Raw genomic sequence first — 17548 nt, 5'->3', positions numbered from 1 at the left:
CCAAAAAAAAAAAAAAAAAAAAAAGGAAAGAGCATAAGCATCTTTTGTGAGTCACATAACAACAGAAAAGAAGTCAAAATGGCATGTCCAACTCCCTGTCAAAATACTGAAGAATATATCCATCAGGTTAGGTTCCAAACGAACACATGCTTATTCTATCAGAAAAAAATGAGAAATTAAAATAATACAAAATAGATACTTTAAAGGAATTAAAATTGACAAATGACTTGACATAGATGTAAATAAATGACAAACAATTACTCAAAATAAATGTGGGTTTATCAAAGTTCAATTAAAAAACACTTATTATGATTTGTTACATTTGGTTATAATGTTGGCTATATCCAACTCCTAATTTGAATACTGAAGCTCAGGTAAAGAAAAAATATTGGTATTTTTATTGAATTAGTAGACAAATATATAAGAAAAATCCTATATAATAAAGCAGTAATATGCAAAATGATCATCACTCCAACACACAAGATGGCCAACCCCATGTGGACACAAGATGGCCAACAGGGAGGGAAGTTGTGGGAGATCAGGTAGCAGGGGAGGGCAGTTGGGAGGAACCAGGCCTGCAAGGGAGGGCAGTTGGGGCAATCAGGCCTGCAGGGGAGAACAGCTGGGGGGGACCCAGGCCTGCAGGGGAGGGCAATTGGGGGCAACCAGGCCTACAAGGGAGGACAGTTGGAGGGGACCAGGTCAGCAGGGGAGAGCAGTTAGGGGCGACCAGGCCGGCACGGGAGGGAAGTTAGGGGTGACCGGGCCAGCAGGGGAGGCAGTTGGGAGCAACCAGGCCTGCAAGGGAGGGCAGCTGGTGGGGAACCAGGCCTGCAGGGATGGGCAGCTGTGGGGAACAAGGCCAGCAGGGGAGGGCAGTTGGGGGGGACCAGGACGGGCGGGGGCAGTTAGGGCTGACCGGGTTGGCAAGGGAGGGCAGTTGGGGGCAACGGTCCAGCAGGGAGAACAGTTGGGGCAATCAGGCTAGCAGGGGAGCAGTTAGGCATCGATCAGGCTGGCAGGGGAGTGGTTAAGGGGTGATCAGGCTTGCAGGCAGAAGCAGTTAGGGGCAATCAGGCAGGCAGGCAGGCGAGCGGTTGGGAGCCAGCAGTCCTGTATTGTGAGAGGGATGTCCGACTGCCCACTGGGATTGGGCCTAAACGGGCAGTCGGACATCCCTCGAGGGGTCCCAGATTGAAGAGGGTGCAGGCTGGTCTGAGGGACACACACACACACACACACACACACACACACACACACAAACACACACACACCGTGCACGAAGTTCGTGCACCAGGCCTCTAGTGTCCTTAGTAATAAAGAATCTGCCTAAAAATTATTTTTATGACACTGCCAAGCAATGGGAGTTTTTGTTGCATATATATTCTAGTTAATAGAATATTGCTGAGAATTAAAACAAAGAGTTACTTAATATAATTTCAAATGGATGTGTTCTATATATTAAATCAATAGCTAACTTCATAATTAACAGTGAGGCAGTATTATTAAGTTCAGGAAAAATTGTTATCAATTATTATTTTACTAGAGGCCCAGTGCCCGAAATTCATACACAGGGAGCGGGAAGTCCCTCAGCCCGGCCTGTGCCCTCAGGGGATGTCCGACTTCTGGTTTAGGTCTGATCCCGGGAATTGGGCCTAAACCAGCAATCAGACATCACTCTTGCAATCCGGGATGCTGCATGCACCAGTGACCATACTTTTCATACAGGTGAAAGGCATCTTGCTATTGTATGGGCAGCTACATTTTTTTGCCCTAATTATACATAACATGATCCTTCTGAGGCAGCAGTACCATTTTCCCCATCTTATGGGTGGAAAAACTGAAGCAGAGAGAAGTTAAGTAATTGGACTTGTCACACAGTTATTAGTGTCAGAATCAGGGCTGACCACAAAATGTGCAAGCCAGAGTCCATGTGTGTCATCACTGTGTCATCCTGTTTTTTCGGTGTTAGAGTAGCCTCGCCAGGTTTTAATTTTTAAATCTAAGAGACTGCTCCCAATATATAGGGTAGGATTCCTAGGCCTAGCCAGCGATCAGGGCTTATCTGTGGGGCAATCAGGGCACTCCCCACCCCGCTGGTACCCACCTTGGCTGGTGGCCTGGTGCCACCACTGGCCAGCCCCACCCCCTGCCACCACTGGTTGCCTCCCTCTCGGGGTCAGACGCTCGAGGCAAGAACTACCCCCAGTCAGGGACAGCTCCTGCGTTGAGTGTCTGACCCCTGGTAGTCAGTACATGTCATAGCGACTGGTTGTTCTGCCGTTTGGTTGATTTGCATATTAGGGTTTTATTATATAAGTTGTTCTTCTGAATGTGCTACCCAATGCAATTAAGTAGGAAAGAGCTCTAACCAGTTTGGCTCAGTGGATAGAGCGTCAGCCTGCGGACTGAAGGGTCCCAGGTTTGGTTCCAGTCAAGGGCATGTACATTGGTTGCAGGCACATCCCCAGTAGGGAGTGTGTAGGAGGCAGCTGATCGATGTTTCTCTCTCATCGATGTTTCTAACTCTCTATCCCTCTCCCTTCCTCTCTGTGAAAAGTCAATAAAATATATTTTAAAAATAAAATAAATAGGAAAGAATATCGCAAGTAGAGATATTGATAAATAAATAGCAGAACTAGCATTCTTATGATATGCACACTTATGTGGCAACCTAAAAAAACCAGTTTACAATTTATAAGAATATATAAGAAAGTGTTCAAGCTGAATAATAAAAGTGTTTTCCTTTCCTATGTATCGCCAGCAAGAATACAAACAAAATAATTCTTTATAGCCTCAAAAACATAAAACATACAAAAATAAAAAAAATGTGCAGAACCAATTATGAAGCAAAACACACACATCCTTTTCATATGTGCCCAAACACATGCACACAATTAAAGAACATCAAATATCAGACAACTAGATGGAAGAACACATGCCATGCTGTATAATGAAATAATTTCTGATTAAGAGATAGTAAATCTCTAACTATTAACCAAATGTTATCTACTTAAATCCCAATTTTACTAATATGCCTTAACATTTTTAGCATTGGACTTTTATCTTTATATACTATGTTGAAATTCTAAATGATTTCAAGATTATTAATAGTGCTGAACACATTTATACACATAAAGGAGCCTACTCTTCATAAATTCAGAGAATACAATAACATCTTACAAAACTTGATTAAAAGTTTTTAAAGTTTAATTCAGATTGGTAAAAAGTTACAAGGTAACCTTTCTGTGCCCTCTTTTCATTGATTCTAGAAATGGCTATTATGAAAGAAACTACCAAAAAAAGCTGTCCATCATAATTAAAGGTCATGTTGACAATGATCACAATCTATGTGTGCTTAAGAATCAATACACGACCAACAGTCTTGTTCAACTCTCTTACTTCTGGATCGCTATTTGATGGGACCACTTGCAAAATCAATCACTATTTTCAATTATTCTACTTACATATTTTGCTTAAAGTGGCCTAAAAGAGAAGGGGCAAGCTTATTCCCCACCTCACACTCCCCACCATAAGACATTTCTGGCCCTCCCTTGACTAAATCTACATTTTAAATGTTTCTTTCTAGGGGCTAATGCAATGCTTTTCAATTATTTCAAACCATGTCCTTGGTTGATTAACAAACAAACAAAAAACCTTTCTCCAGAGGTCTAAAGACATTTTCTTTGTAGGTTTATCTTTTTCTGAAATCTACCCTCAACTGAGAATCAAAGCCCAAGTCCTATTGATCTGAGTTGCTTAATTCTTCAGAAGGTATTAAAGAGTTAGCAGTTAGGATTCATGGCATTTCATTTCACAGTTGTCCAACATTCAAAACAGAAGTTTGGTTGCTAGCATTTGATCACCTGATCTTCTTATCTGTATGTGTGCATGCATGCCTGTGTGTGTGTGTGTGTGCACGTGCGTGCCTGCTCGCCATCTGTATGAAATCAGTGGCCTTCCCTAGCCCAGGAACTTGTGTTGGTTTATACTGCATATTCTTTTTTTCCAATAACATCTGTCAGTAACATTAATGGAGTATCACAAGTAATATTTATTAGGATAAAAAAGCATAAACAATAATACTTGTTGAATAAACAATTATTTTTAAACTAATTTTATAAAAACATTAAGAAAACCCCTTCATTAGAAACAAATTCATGTTTATTGTAGTAACTATAATTTTATCACCTTCAATCATGTCTACTTCAAACTGAATTTTTATAGACTGAAAATCTTTTGCTTGTCACTGTGTAAGTAGACTGTGTAATACTCACTATGTATGAAAACCATTTCTTCCCTTGAATCACTTTTCTGCTCTCCTTTGAACAATCGCCGGCCCTTAGATCACATGCATTGGCAACAAAAGCACAATATGCCACCTCCTCTGCCGCCTCTCAGGCCATCTGCAGCTAAAATTGCTTTGAATGAATCACTCTCATGAATCATCTGTTTACATTTATTAAGATAACAGAGAACAAATGATAACAAGAAAGTGCATTAGCTAAATGATGAATATTTTACCAGAAGCCACACAAGATATCAATGAAATGTCAGAAAGGCAATATGGGACTATGTCTTACCTATCAAAAGTTATGTCCAAAATAAATGGACTTTGGGCAGCATGGCCAATGCTTTCATTTCGGCTGTCTTAATGATCAAAGCAAATCACTGCATGATGGATTCAGCTGTTTCGATCACAATGAGGACCAAAATGAATGGATTAGATGTTCAGCTGTCCTGATCATCCAAAAGAAATAGATACGGTCTCAGGGTTAAAAAACAAACAGAAAAAGTTGCTGTGATCTGGTGATATCTCAAAGTGACAAAATTTATACCTTCAAATGGAGCAAATAGTCCATAGATTACAACCAATGTTCAAATTACATTCACCCTCTATCAGATTACCTGAATCTGTATTTCATAATGGCAATGTGATGGTATAAAAAAATCACTACCATTTACTGGAGACTTTCTGTGTGCCACCAATTAGTCTCAGTGATTCATAAGTGTTCATTCATTCATTTCTCACAAATAATCCTCTGATCTGAGTACTGTTACTACCCATACCTTTTTAAAAATGTTTTTTTATTGATTTTGGAGAGAGAGATATCAGTGTGAGAGAAACCTCAATCAGTTTCTCTCTCGCATGCACTCCCACCACCAGGGAATAAACCCACAACTTGGCTATATGCCCTGACTGGGAATCAAACCCATGATCTATCGGTGCACAGGACGACAACCAACCAATTGAGCCACATAGGCCAGGGCATTACCCACATCTTAAAAATGAGAAAACCAAGGTATGAGGTCACACTTGCACAAAGTCATGCAGCTAATAATTGTGCAAAATTGCATAGGTAGTAATTGAGTCACTCTACTGTCAAGCCTCAATCCCTTCATCCTATGGTTAAAACACTTAGTTGAATTAAATACTGAACCACAAGTTAATGTCCATTTCTACTTATACTGATGTAAATCTTTTAATTCTAATAATTAAATTATGAAAAGTGCATAAAATATGGTAGTTCATTCTTTATGATGCAAATAAGGCAATATCCTGATACAATAACATACACTAATAACACAAAATCAGATTCAGATTATCTAAGATATTAATGATAAGGGGTCATAGATGAACCCACATCCCAGGTAAAACTAAACTATATTCAATGCTCAATTATCAGAGCATACATAAACCACAGAAAAGGCATAGGAGAAATCTGGCATTCATTCATCTCAACAGCAGGCCTTAAAATTACCTTCTTATTGCTAGATTCTTTGGGCTTCAAGGAGAATCAGTCAAGTGCTGGGGCTGGGTCCTAGGGGAAACATAAAGGAACCACTCCCTTTCTCAATCAGAACAAGTACTAGGTCTCTGCAGTGTGCTGCCATAATTAACCAGCGAGGCAATATGATGCTCAGAACTGCTAACACTTGCTTCAATCCAATTACCTGATTTTGACCATAAATGGAGTGGAAGTAATGAAGGAAGAACTAATTTATACCTGCGGAGTATGGAAGGCCTTTCTAACAATGTCACAAAAGTCAGAACCATAAAAGAAAAAAAAATCAATAAATTCAATTACTTAACCCAATTTTCTGTGCAGCAAAAACCACCATGAACAAAAATCAAAAGAAAATTGACAAACAGAAAAGACTTGCATTTCCTATGACATATTACAGACAACAGCCAATTTCCCTAATATATAAAGAACTCAGATAAATAAATATGAAAAAGACTAGCAAGAGAAACATGGAAACCTGTACGACCAAACTGTATTCCTGTAAACATAAAAAAATAAATGGCTCCTAAATACATGAAATAATACTCTACTTTACTCATAATAAGTGCAATGTAAATTGAAATTATACTGACACAGGGAAAAATTCAACAAGAAAAAATATTTTATGCTATTATTAGTGAAGATTTTGGAGAAATGGCGATCTTGCCTTACTGGTGAGAAAATAATTTTCTATAACGAATGGAAAGAAAAATGTGGCGATATCTAAAACTTACAGATACATATACTTTTTGAAATGATGATATCTGTAGGAATTTATCTTACTGATAATTTTTCACACTTATAAAATGACATTTGTACAGGATTATTATAGAGTGTTTGCCACAGTAAAGAGATTAGAAAAGAAGTTTATTAAGAAGAAACTATACTTATACTCTATTTACACAATTGAATACTCCACCTATAATATAATAAAGAATAAGAAAGTTGCTTACCTACTAATATCAATATATACATAATATGCTGCCTTTTGTATGATAAGCATGCATTTACTTTAATATGCTTAAAATGATCTCTGGAAGGATTCCTCCAAAACAAGTAATTTGGAGGGTTTCTGTGGAGGAGAACTAAGAGGTAGGGATACTTTTACTACAGATACTTTTAAAAGATTTTTGAATATTGAACTATGTCAATGTCAACTATTTAAACAATTAAATTTAAAATAATGATTTGGTTTCAGAGTCAAAAATCAGTGCTTCATTCACTGATTAGGAGATTGAGACTTGCCTTGCATGGGGCCAAATATAAATTCATGATTCCACTCTCAGCAATGCTGTCCATCTTAACAGAAAAATTGTTGAGAGATGAAACATAGATAGATATGTAGATAGACAGATATATGGTAGATAGATAGATGATAGGTAGATAGATATAGATATACATACATACCCACACACACATACACATATGTATTTGATCCAACATTCTTGTTTTATATACCCGAACTCTCCAAAAGCTCTTTGATGTCACATTATTTAGCCATACTTGTACAGAAAAGAGCATTTTAGCATAACCCAGGACAAATAGGTACTAAGGAAACATGTCTCAGAGAAAGCATTTTTTCAATAATAACACATTTCTCCAAAAGTTTTAATAAAAGCTATGTCATGATCTGAAAAAAATATGAAACAATCTATACTAATAAAAGGGTAATATGCTAATTAGACCAGATGTCCTTCCAGACTAGGCCACGGGTCCCAGGTGCAGGGGCTGAGGCAGAGGTGGTTAGGGGCGATCAGGCTGACAGGGGAGCAGTTAGGGGTGATCAGGGGTTCCAGGTGCCTACTGCCAGCTCAGGTGAAGCTGCCTGTGGTCTCAGGTGCCAGTGGCTGGCCCGAGCGAAGCCAGCCCAGTCCTGGGTGCCTGTGGCCGGCCAGAGAGAGGAAACTCTGGGTCCTGCGTGCTGTGGCCAGCCAGAGAGAGGGAAGCCCAGGTCCTGGGTTCCTGCAGCTGGCCTGAGGAGGGAAGCCTGGGTCCCAGGTGCAGGGGCCAAGACAGAGGCAGTTAGGGGTGATCAGGAAGGTAGGCGAACAGTTAAGGGTGATCAGCCAGGCAGGCAGGTGAGTGATTAGGAGCCAGCGGTCCCAGATTGTGGGAGGGATGTCCGACTGCTGGTTTAGGCCGACCCTCACAGATCAGGCCTAAACTGGCAGTCAGACATTCCCCAAGGGGTCCCAGATTAGAGAGGGTGCAGGCTGGGCTGAGGGACTCCACCCCCTGTGCACAAATTTTGTGCACCAGGCCTCTAGTATAAAATGAAAGCTAAATTTCATTCATTTTTATAGACAGGTCTGTAGCAAAAAGTAAACTCAGGAACTAAAGTTCAACAGGGAATCCCTTTGCAGGAAATAAAATATATAGTTAGCAGAGTAATTATCAGGTAATAGCTATTATAATAAATTGCACCCTCAATTAACTTAATGAAAGAATATGAAACATGTTGAATGAAAGTTGAAATCCTGATTCCACATTTATTTCATTACACTACCTTTAGCTTATTTGTAAACCAGAATATGTAGTTTATCTACGTGTGTGTGGCAAATAGCACCAAGAAGACTATATGAACTTCACTGAAATCTCTTTATGCTAATACCAGTATTTTGAAAAAGAAAATGTGATCATTCCATTTAGATGCATTGTACTTGTTTAAATTGCTGTTTGTGTTCCCTTCCCATTGCTTAGTGAACATTTTAAAGTCAGCTACTATGAAGAAAAGGCTTATCCAACATGCTTTCCTAGGAAAGTTAAAGTGAATTTAGCTAGGATCAAACTAAACTCAGGCCTTCTCATCAGGCCTTTCCTCCTAAGAGATTTTTAGACTTAATAAGGATTTTTTGACCTTTAGCTGTTCGCAGTTTTGTGTGTTTTTTCCCCCACCTTCTTTTTCTGGATTATCCAACTGTTTAATATATTCCCACAGACTCTCTTGGCCTTTCAAAGTTTAAAGGGCTTTTAGAAAAGAAGTTTGTGATACACCATAATTTTACAGGAACAAATAAAAGGTCAAAGGACCCAAGCCCAGAGATGACAAGATAGTTTACTGGCAAATCAATACCAGGCTTTGTGTTAACCATGACGAAAGATTTATGAGCAAAGGGCAAATCATTTAGAGGGGTCAGGGAAACCTTGTGCTTGGGCAAGAGTGTCCTCTTTGCTCTTTTCTCTCACATGAAAACCCGCCTGTCTTGTATCACAGTTCTCAGTATAAGTATCACAAAATACGAGTTTAGAGTAAGACTCTAATATTTAAAGTATTTTAAATGCAAGTTTTTCCCATGTATTTTGAAGGAATTCAAGAAAACATACACTCACTGAATAATATGAAAGTTAGGATGGTCTCCTGGTTTAATAATTAAAGAATCCAGCTTCCATGTGGGTATGGGCAATGCCTTAAAATTCCTCCAAACCAGTCTCTGGAAAACGGAGGGTGCAGGGTTAAGTGCACCACCAAATAAGAGTATGTACTTTCTTTTTTTTGACATTTTTACAGATGTCCCGTAGTTCCACCCAGACCACCCCTCACCACCACCTTCACCACACTGTTTGTTGTCTGTGTCTATGAGCTATGCATCTATGCATAACGTTCTTTGTCTAATCTCTCCCTCAATACTATTTTAAAAGATATACATGTAAAGTAATTCTGTTAAAATAAAATAATTACTTGATTAAACATAAGTTACACTTGGAAGAGGTTTGAACAGAAAAAGTGGGCAAATTGGATTTGGTTAGACTTCTGAAACTCAATCTAAGGACTTATCCTATATAATAAAGAGCTAATACGCTAATTAGACCAAACAGCAGAATGACCACCCGGACAACCTTCCAGACAAAGCTGGGGCTGCGAGGGCCAAAGCGGCTGGGGCTGCGAGGGCCAAGGCAGCCAGGGCTGTGAGGGCCGAGCCCCTTGCATGAATTTCATGCATCGGGCCTCTAGTTTCAAAATAATTTTGTAGTATATATGCATACTTGCACTGTCTAAATGGTAACCACTATCTATGAGAATTAACTACTACAAATTAAAATGTGCTGTAAGTATAAAATTCACATGGATTATGAAAACTTAGTGTGGAAAAATAATGTAGATCTCATTAATAATTTGTATATTAATTATACCTAAAAATGCTAGTATTTTGGATATTAAATATATTAATGATATTCATTTTACCTTTCTCTGTTTTTAATGTGGCTACTATAAAACTTAAAATTACATGTCGCTCACATTTATACCTTACATTATATTTCCATTGTCCTTTATGTGTGTATCCTTCAGTATGTGTAATATATGTGCATGTGTAGGTACATATACAAATATACATATATACATATTTCTAAAGAAAAAAATGTTTATTGGAAAGGAATTTACTACCTGATAGAAAATACTTTCATGAAGCACGTAGAATTTTTTTAAAGAAGGCCACTCTAAATACTACAAAAACAAATGCTGGCTTTGAATGGCACAGGTTCAAGAATAGGTCACTAGAAGCTACGCATAATGCCCACAATGTCAGGGGAGCCTCCAGAGGGGAAAGTGATAGCATGTCTACATGGTTTAATCCCCCAGTAGCACAGGCAGTCGCTCGGGAAGACTGCAATAAGCTGCCTTTCCAGATAAGGTAATACAAGTGATTAAGAAGAAAAGCTTTAAAATCCATGCAGTAAATCACTAAAAAAAAAAAACAATGTGTTCAGAATTGTTAAGGCGAGTAAATTATTTTTCCTGGGCTGCGGATAGTGTGCTCTACGTGGCTGGTTTGTAAAGGTGGCCCTTGGAGACTCTGAAATATTGTTATTTGGCTTATTTTTATATAACATCTACTAGGCTTTTAAATTAGCCCCAAAGATGTCTTTTCCTCTACCAACGCCAGAGGATGAGACTTCTTCCTGCCACTAAACACTGGGGAGACAGCAAGAAAGATATAAATGTAAAATCCAATTTGTAATCGTGTTTGTGATTTCAAACAAGCTGCATCAAGGAGTCCTCTTCAGTTAAGTCACCACAAAGTCAGAACAAGTGAGGTTTAGAGTGACAACTGCCTCCATGAAGGAAGTCTAGACAGATCTGAAAACTAAAAGCTTTTCTTCTTGTCCAGACTTGGAGGGGGGTACATGTCAAATTTCACTAAAATGACCTTTAAATGCATAGCTCATCAGTCATGTTTATTGCCTTGATGATTTAATATAACAAATTGTTATGAAAAGGCATGCAAATTTGATCCTGCCCACCCCCAAGTAAACCAAGTCCAGTCTGAAATGTGAAAGTAGCCGATGCCATTTTCATTTTGATAATGGCATCTTTTTGAATGATCTTTCAGATAAGAAAAAAGTAAAGTCTTTAAACCTATAGAAAATGGTACTTCATAAACAGAATTTTGGAAAATATAATATTTGATTCATAGATTCCACAACTATGAGATCATTTTAGATTCCAATTCTTGACTTTTGTTCCTTTTTTTTTTCCCATTGGTCTATCTAGACAAGCCTACACTATGCCCATAGTGTGGTTAAATACCATGCATTGACTCCTGACATTATGCTGTTATTACCTTAAAATGGAAACATTCATTTAAAAGTATATAAGTGGTGTACTTTTAAAGAACCTTTCTGTGGTTTTCCAAAAGCATTCCAAAGAGGTTACTTACACTGCTTTGAAACTGGTTTGAGTTATGGGAAGGCCATAGCCTCAGCCCAGCAGCTGAGACAGCAAAGGAGATGAAAGTTTTTAGCTTGAGATCCAAGGGGAAACACAGCTGCTACAGCTGGCCTGCTCAGATCTCCACACTCAGTACAGTGATGGAGAAGGCGATAATGCTGCGTCTCAGCTTGAAAAGTGCATTAATAAAAACAATCCTCAAACAGAACGGGAAAATCGATTAATCAAATCTAGGCTCCAGGCTGAAAAATGAAATGAGTAAGAAAAAAGAGAGAGAGAGAGAAGGGGAAATCCTCTTAGATTTTTAGAGATATCCCTCTTGAGACATTATCTTGACTAAAAGACATCATAGAGGGTGGAATATAACTTCTTAAGAAACCAAGTTTTACCTTGGACAGGTACTTCTAAAGAGTTTCAAATTACTTTAATAGAAAACTGCAGTTTGGCAAATGTGTATCGTCCATAACAGGTGCCAGAAATGTCTCAGGCTATAGTGTGTTTCCTTTTAATAGTTATGCTACAGAACTCACATGTCAAGCTGGTAGATCTTAGAGATGATTTGTGTCAACATGTGGAGTACCTGAAGCTGTACCTCAAAATAATTGTCCCAGGAAGACAAACATGCTTCCATGGAGCTGTCAGAGAAGCTACGGCAAAATATCTAGATAGGGCACTTTTCCAAAATAATTATAAATATCAAAAAAATGTAAGATTCCTCTTCTCATATTAATAACACCTTCCTCCCAAGGACTTCAAAGTTCTAAACAGTCATTATCTTATTAACCTTAACAACCCAGTTAGGCAAGCAAAAGTGGTATTATTATACTCATTATTACACCTATTTCAAAGATAAGGGCCCTGCCTTGGTAAGGGCATGAAACTTCTCTAAGGCCACACATTAACTTAAAGAGGAAAATAAAATTAGGCCAATTTATTTTGGTCTAGAAGTTCTTCACTGTTCATTAGGAGTGAATTGTGCTTTTAAGTAAAAAAAAAAAAAAAAAAAAAAAAAAGTTAATTGAATGCATTACAGTTTATTTGTGAATATATATAATTGTTTTGTTTGTGTAACAACAATATATTTGGAAAAAAGGGCAACCTGAAAAAATTATAAAGATTACCAGGCAATTAAGCAGCCTTCTGATGTTTTTCATTTTTATTTGTAAAAAAAACAACAGAAAACCAAGTTGTGCATTTTGAATACTAAGAACCTTGTTAGTTTTCTGCAAATGAACTATAGCACCATAGATTTTATGTTTTCTGAATAATCACATAAATGTGTGAGTCTAGCTGGCCTATTAGTGGTTTTAAATGAAAAGGAGAGATTTATTTATTTCATTTATTTATCCCAACTATAACCATACACAATTTTAAAGAGTTATCACATAATGTCAGCAGAAAATACTTCCATTCAATCAATCATTCATTCAACTACATTTGTTCTAGGTCCTGAGAATAAAGCAGTGAACAAAGATGATGGGGTCCTTGCCCTCATGGTGATGAGTGCTAAGTAGAAAAACTGAAGTAGGGTTACGGTTTCAGAGAGTATAGGGTAGCAGTGTGGGTTGCTCTGTTATACAGATAATCAGGGAAGTCTGTCTTCATGAATTTGGGCAGAACAGACAAAAAGGAAATATGAGAGTTAACCGAGTGGGCCTCTGGTGTCAGGACTGTCCAGGCTGAAGATGTCCTGAGAGCCTGGAGAAAAGAGAGCTTAGCACGAAAATCAAGGTTCAAGGGAGACTAAGGAAAATGTCAGGTGTATAGTCCTGTGAAGACCTTGACTTTAACACAAAGTGACCGAAAATCTCCAAGAGTTCAGAGCAGAACTTGAAGTGGTTTCTATTTTAAATGGATCACTCTAGCTGCCTTGAGAAGAAGTGGGGGTGTGGGAATTGAACAGAAATGGAAGCAGGAGCCCACTCAGATGGTGGCTGCAAAATTCAGGTAAAGACAACAGTGGCTCAGTCAGCCGCCATCATGGTGATGGTAAAACAGGACACATGTGAAGGAGGGGACGACAGGATTTGCTGCTGGCCTGGATGGGGTGTACAAAGGAAGAGAGAAGTCAAGGATGACTTTATGGCACAGAACTTGAGCAATTAGAAAGTGGAATTTCTATTTACAGAGCTGGGAAGGCTGGGAGTGAGGCAGTCTCTAGGTGTTTGTTTTGGACAAAGTAAGCTGAGTATCTTTTAGATCTTCCAATATGAGGGTTGAGTCAGCAGTTCAGTGGAGTTCAGTACAGCAATGCTCTACAATTACATAGCTTTAAGAGATCTTAACCAACTCCCTTCACTTACTTGTAAGAATGCATAGGCAATGTTCCTGCAAACACATGTTCATTAGACGCTTTGGCAGAATCCAAGGTCTCTTGAATCCCAGTTTATCCCTTACGTCAGTATATCATGTTATATTAAAACTATATGTGAAACATGGTTCATTTTTAAAGGACCTTTACCTTCTGTGGCACTAGTCGCTCTACCCCAGGCGCTGGGCCAGACATGGAGAATGCAGGGGCCATGGCTCATTGAGATGCACTGTGCCCTCGCCACCCCCCACCCCCAGCTGGGCTGGTGTCTGCAAAGCCTGAAGCTCACCGCCTTCAGAAAGGGCTGAGCCTTCAGCCATGGCCATCAAGTACTACACCCTGGAAAAGCTCCAGAAGCACAACCACAGCAAGGGCACCTGGCTGATCCTGCACCACAAGATGTACGATTTGACCAGATTTTTGGAGGAGTTTCCTGGTGGGAAAGAAGTCTTACTGAAACCAGCTGGAGCTGATGCTACTGAAAACTTTGAGGGCGCCAGGCACTCTACAGATGCTAGAGGATTGTCCAAAACATATATTATTGGGGAGCCACACCTAGATGACAGATCAAAGATAACCAAGCCTTTGGAAACTCTTATTACAACTATAGACACTCATCCCAGCTGGTGGACATACTGGGTGATCCCAGCCATCTCAGCACTGACATGGCCCTAATGTGTTGCCTCTATAAGACAGACAACTAAACACATACTCAAGCCCAATGAAAGAAAAAACTGCTTTGGATCAGGAAGAAAGAGGCCAGTGTTAACTATTTTGACAGACAGAAATCTTCACCTGTAATTTTAATATACCTGTTTCCCTTTCCACCTATGTTAGGAACAAAACAAACCAAAAAGAACTGTTTTGTTTTCCCTACTCTTGAACTTTCTCAGTGTGCCTTTTTATTCATCGACTTTATTTCAACGTTCCATGACCACATACTTTATTTACCGTAGGCATTATCTTTTAAAAACACATCCGACTTTTTAAATACCTAATCTAATAAAAGAGAAACATGCAAATTGACCATACCTTTGCTACGCCCAAGTCACTCCCACCAGCCAATCAGAGCGACTATATGCAAATTAACCCAACCAAGATGGCAACCGGCAGCCACGGAGCTGGAGCAAGCAGGAGGCTTGGTTGCCCCGGCGATGGAGGAAGCCAAGCTTCCCACCTGCCCTGGCCGGCTGTGTCCTCTGCTAAAGGCAACAAAGTTTCAATCATAGAAGACAAATAAATCCCAGATACCTGCTTCCAGCCAGCCTCCACTGGGAGCTTGGGTGGCGGGGGGCCACGGCCAGCCTGCAAACAGGCATCAGCCCCTCACCCAGGATGGCCACACACTCATAGGGTGAGGGTCCCTGCTGGGGGGCTTGGCCCACCTGCAAACAGCCATCAGCCCCTCACCAGGACTGGCCAGGCTCCCCAGCAAGACCCTCCACCCTGAAGGGGGTGTGGCTAGTCTGAAAACGGCCGTCAGCCCCTCACCCAGGCTGGCCAAACACCATTTCCCAGCTGATCCGGGACACCCTTCAGAGCAAACCAGCCAGCCCCTACCCATGCACCAGGCATCTATCCTATATAAGAAAAGGATAATATGCAAATTGACCCTAACAGCAGAACTACTGGGAATCACTGGTCACTATGACACACACTGACCACCAGGGGGCAGACGCTCAATGCAGGAGCTGCCCCCTGGTGGTAGTGCGCTACCACAGGGGGAGCTCTGCTCAACCACAAGCCAGGCTTCCAGCTGCCAGCACAACAGTGATGGCAGGAGCCTCTCCCGCCTCCTCAGCAACATTAAGGATGTCTGATTGCAGCTTAGGCCTGGTCCCCACTGGCAAGTGGACATCCTCTGAGGGCTCCTGGGCTGCCAGAGGGTTGTCTGACTGCCAGCTTAGGCCTGATCCCCTGGGGAGCGGGCCTAAGTCAGCAGGTGGACATCCCCTGAGGGGTTCCAGACTGCGAGGGGGCACAGGCTGGGCACCCCCCCTCCGAGTGCACAAATTTTTGTGCACCGGGCCTCTAATCTATATATAAAAAAGGCTAAGTGACCATCCAACTGTCCCACCATCCCACCATCCAACTGGCCGGTACATATGAAGCACACTGACCACCAGGGGACAGATGCTCAACGTAGGAGCTGCCAAGCTGCAGTGACTTGGCAGCAGCAGTTCTCGGGTGACACACACCAGAACCAGAGAGGACGGAGCTCGATTCCTCACAGGGCCAAGCAATTCCATCTTTGGCCACGGGTTATGTTGTTGTTGGCCCTGAATCTGGTTTCCTTTCAATGTACACAAATCTATGCACTGGGCCACTAGTAAAATAACAACAACAATAATAATAATAATAAAGCACCTTCAAGGAAAGACTGCACTTCAAACCTTTGGCCTAGTGGAAGTTATTTTATTTAACTCTCTTTTGAGAGTGCTCAAAGCAAAAGTTAGTATCTTTTGGATGGTTTGGAGTTATTATCGAATACCAACAAATACATGAAGTAGAAAACCAATATCCCAGAGTGTTACTTATGTAGAATTTAAAAAAAATAATTTAAATCTCTCATAAAATCTTCTTTTCAAGCCAATGTCAGTATACTTTCCAAGAGCAGGTACATAAGTTGTTAAGAGAAAAAGGACTTGAGCGGAGGTTCAAAGCATCCTTCTATGAATAACACCTACACTTTATCATTTAATTCCTGGTTTACAAATAACTTTAAGACAGATGAGGCTTACAGATCTTTAAGTAGGCCCTTCATGTTCTTGTTTTCAATCACTCTCATCAACACTAATAAAAGAGAAAAATGGTAATTGGCGTACGAGCTACCCTTTTCATTGGCTAATCAGGGCTATATGCAAATTAACTGCCAACTAAGATTGGCAGTTAACTGCCAACGAGATGGCGGCTAATTTGCATATGTAGGCACAATGCAGGGAGGCGAAAGGGAAAGCAGGAAGAAGCCCCCTGCCACTGACAGTGATCGGAAACCCAGGGGGGAGCTAAGAGCTGGGGGACAGGGCAAAGGCGGCCCTGGGGCCGCCTTTGCCCTGCCCCCCAGCCATGATCGGAGAATCAGGTGCCTTTTCCGCCCTGGCCAGTGATAGCAGGAAGTAGGGGTGGAGCCAGCAATGGGAGCTGGGCACGGTCGAAGCTGGCAGTCCCAGGAGCTAGGGGTCCCTTGCCTGGGCCTAAAGCGGAGCCCACGATTGTGGGGCCACTGCAGCTGTGGGTCCCCGCTGCCCGAGCCGGATGCCTCAGCCAGAGGCGTCAGGCCTGGGCAAGGGGCCGATCCTTCGATTGGAGGGTGATGGGGGTCAACGCCTGCGGGCTCCCAGTATGTGAGAGGGGGCAGGCTGGGCTGAGGGACACTCCCCCCCACACACACCCAGTGCACGAATTTCGTGCACGGGGCCCCTAGTATATCATAATAGACCTGCAAACAGATACACCACACACACACACACACACACACACACACACACACACACACAATTTTAATTTCCTTTTTAAGTAACATTGGGCATCGACTTTGGCTGAAAAATTATAATTTCAAATATGGGTTGATAAGCTTTATTTCAAAGTATGACAATATATTTTTGAAACAGAAGCTTCAATAGCAATCTATACTTTAATATGTATTAGTAAATTTTAATGTTAAATGTGAAAACAGGTAAGTTTAATGAAAAAAGATTGAAGAGATATGAAGCAGTCAGACTGAAGGTAATGGCTATAACACAAGAAAAAAGTAACAAAATAAAAGCTCATTCTTTCTCAACT

The 17548-nt window shown here is 40.6% G+C and overlaps 1 protein-coding gene and 1 pseudogene across 1 annotated transcript in view; one reads left to right on the top strand and one right to left on the bottom strand.

The window, feature by feature from the left end:
* Positions 1-17548, bottom strand: part of ROBO1 (roundabout guidance receptor 1) — a 455516-nt gene that overhangs the window by 249828 nt on the left and 188140 nt on the right. The gene's annotated exons all lie outside the window — the stretch shown is intronic.
* Positions 14065-14469, top strand: LOC132229332 (cytochrome b5-like; annotated as a pseudogene).

This window comes from Myotis daubentonii, chromosome 3, assembly GCF_963259705.1.
Source record: "Myotis daubentonii chromosome 3, mMyoDau2.1, whole genome shotgun sequence".
NCBI lineage: Eukaryota > Metazoa > Chordata > Mammalia > Chiroptera > Vespertilionidae > Myotis > Myotis daubentonii.
Note: the sequence above shows the minus strand (reverse complement) of the source record. Positions and strands in the feature narration are given on the sequence as shown.